The sequence below is a fragment of the Aplysia californica genome, unplaced genomic scaffold, assembly GCF_000002075.1.
Source record: "Aplysia californica isolate F4 #8 unplaced genomic scaffold, AplCal3.0 scaffold00859, whole genome shotgun sequence".
Classification (NCBI taxonomy): domain Eukaryota; kingdom Metazoa; phylum Mollusca; class Gastropoda; order Aplysiida; family Aplysiidae; genus Aplysia; species Aplysia californica.
In genome coordinates this window covers 165,104-168,702 of record NW_004798129.1, presented here as the reverse complement: position 1 = coordinate 168,702, position 3,599 = coordinate 165,104, and positions in this window count along the sequence as shown.

Here is a 3,599-nt window from a genome sequence, read left to right as displayed (position 1 = left end):
CACACACACACACACACACACACACACACACACACACACACACAAGCGCGGGCCAAACGCATACTGAGCCCTAAAACATCTGCATATAATAATAAGATAATAAGAGCATTTGTATCCCGCCTTTCCCCACAGCATGGGCCCAAGGCGTACATAGGAGATTAAAAAAACATTCAAACTAACACTATACAAATTCATCATGTGCGCACTTTTTGACAGAAACATTCTTTCAGACAATAACATTCTTTCAGACAATAAAAAATGCTCATATCTACAATACAATTAAGATAGTCTGAAGAAATAACCGATACCGCACCAATGACATGACGCTGTCTCGTGCAAATCAAGTCTAGAATCAGATACAACGGTGTACTTAAAATGCACACGAACTGAATATAATATACAATTCCTGGTCATTATCAAACGTTCTCAGAAGACTGCATAAGGCCGCAACCATATTAACGCACGACACGGACGGTCAGACCAGACCGTCTTCGGACACAAAAGAATGTCCACCGGCTCTTTAGTAATGGAAGGTAACAAAAAACGGTTTCGGCTACCACACTGACGCCCGACGTCCTGTGTCGTCCCCGGTCAAACCGTTTCTTATAATAAAAAGTTCTATCGAAGACGGTCCGTCGGGCGATATGGGAGGTAATTTTAATGATTTATTTCTGCATAATTGTGTCCCCTTTCCAGCCTCAATGACACTACACAGAATCTTGCATATCTCTAGCAGTTCATTGAAACTGTTATGTTTCATGTGATGGTATTGTTGGAATTTCTCACTATCTTCCAACAACTTCGGAAATAAATGATGAAATTCACCTAGTGTATTACGCTTTCTTTGGACAGGATGCACGGAAAAATATTCTTGTCTTGGTTTTCATTTTTTGTCTGCTCCTCAAAAGCAACAACAACAATAATGGTCTTCTTCTACCACACGCCATATTTGCAGGACGGCGGTGTCGGACCGCCAAACTCCGGTGTCTGACCGCCTAACTCCGGTGTCTGACCGCCTAACTCCGGTGTCTGACCGCCAAACTCCGGTGTCTGACCGCCAAACTCCGGTGTCTGACCGCCAAACTCCGGTGTCTGACCGCCAAACTCCGGTGTCTGACCGCCAAACTCCGGTGTCTGACCGCCAAACTCCGGTGTCGGACCGCCAAACTCCGGTGTCGGACCGCCAAACTCCGGTGTCGGACCGCCAAACTCCGGTGTTAATATGGTCGGCCGCACCCGACGGAAAACGGCGGGTCTGGTCTGACTGTCGGTGTCGGGCGTTGATATGGCTCTACCCTTAGGGTAAGTGGGGAACTGTGCCAAATGCTAATTATAGAACTCAGTGTCTGGTCGGGGTAAGGGAAAAGGGGAGGGGAAGGTATTGTTTTGGCGGCTCGTCAGCCGAGCTCCTCTCGATAGTTCAGGACTCTCATCCTCTTATAAAAATTTCTTCTATATAACGTTGCTGGCCAATTCTTAAAAGCACCGGTCTGCCAGGTAAGGTTTCAGTAGAAAGTATGTAAGGAACAGAACATCAAACAGAACCATGGGGGACCAAAGCTAATTTGAGCTATGCTGACAATAAATGTACTGGCAGTTACTAGGGACAGTTTTGCTGATAACGTTACTGATGAAATACTTTGTATTAAACAGTCTTAACCGTCAAAAAAGTAAGCAGCTGAGAAGCCATAATGGCAACTAAAGGCTTGCTTCCTCTGTGGGCCCAGTAGACATAATATTTGTCAAATCGCCGGCTTGGATCGCGGTGCTCGCGCAAATTGTTCGTCGCGACAGGAAGCGGTGACAACAAAGTTGCGAGCCACCGTTAATAAAACAAAGACAAAGGAAAGAGAATCTGGAGTGAATCAACTTACCAGTGAACCCCTATCGTCTTTTTGAGCTCCTTCAAATCGGCAAAGTGCTTTTCGAATGTTGACAATAAATATTAATCAAGATTTTCTTGAAATTGAATGAAAATTATTAGCAGCAATAAATCTCTTGTCCACTGTCCACTCAATATTGTCTAGCCGATAAAAAGTGACCAGTTAACAAACCGCCCTTGGATAGACATCTTCTCCCCTGCCTGCCATTGACAACCTGGGCAATGTGAAATACAGTATCAAAGCAGTCAGACAGAGATACTCGATAATCGATAAAATAACCCCTCCCCCCCCCTTTCGCAGGAATCAAACTCGATCACAGCTTCTGGGTTCAACTGCAAGGTGCTTTAAGATTACAGTGTAACGGCATTTTCTCTATATTCACTGGTACACGTAATTATAGTGCGGGCAAAAACTCGTGGAACATCTTTTGGTCAAACATTTCCTCAACTATCTAACATACACTCTCCAGCTTTTGCACTATGAATTATATCTGTTTGTCCGTTAAGATCAATATTTTTGTAAACACCTGATAGTTGTTTTCTAGAGAAAAATCCAAGTCGGTGGTATCTACAGATTTTAAAAGGTTTACAGCTAGGGCAATATGTGTTACGACGTGGTGGAATCAGGCGCTCGTCAAATATTGGGCATAAAGAGTTACGGGTATAATCATAAAGCTTTTACGTTTGTTTTTCTTATGGTGAAAAAATATTCCTCTATCGTGGGTAGAAGTTGAGATATTTGCGATTGAAGAAAGTGGGGTCGCCTTGTGTCAGTGGTAACATTAGCGAGAAAATGGCCACCAAGGTTTGGTGACTTCCAAAACTAAAGAGTTCTTGGACTATGCAAATTAACATTTTTGTGTGCCTTCGAACAATGTTTTTCCAGTAAAAATCCACACAGAATATGCTTTTAGATAGACATTAAAAGGGCTGAGCCCCCCAAAAAGTAATTAAGAAAACACAACGGCTAAAAGAAAGCAGATTTCTTTGATTTCATTATTTTGAAGAGCGCCTGATTTCACCACGATGCCTCACATATTGCTGTTAAAAGCAAGTCCATCATTTTTTTTGTTTAACGCGACATTATGCTTATTGAACAAATATTTTGAGAAAATTTATTGCAAAAAAGTGTTCACTATAAAATTCAGTTCTTGTTTCAAGTTTTTCCACTAAAAAGTGTCGTTGGTGAGCCGTAACAAAGATCATCAAAAAGTGTGTGAGAAGTGGGAAGTGCTGTGAACAATTTCATTTTCTGCCTGGCGGAGATTTATAGTATTTTATATCATTTTTTAAAGTAAAGTTTTTAAATCTAGCCTCAATAGATGTGGACAAATATGATTAAGTTAAGACAAATTGACACAAACTGCTGTGCAAAGTATTGGTAACATTGATTTACCCGATAATGCCACGAATTTTTGACCGCACTATAGATTAATGGCAAAAAGGCAGACATCATGATCTTATCTTATAATACAAGGTGTTTGATTTCATTTTTCGCTCCCTGCCTGTCATTCTGTCATTCTCTCTGTGTGTCTTTCACTATGTCTTCTGCTCTGTCTCTCTGACTCTCTCTCTCTTTCTCTCTCTCTCTCTCTCTCTCTCTCTCTCTCTCTCTCTCCAAGCTCCCACTTAATGCTTTATTATATGTAGGCGTCGTCTCAATTGATCACAGTTTGAATTCGCTTCCTTCTTCTTCTTCTTCTTCTTCTCGGACAGG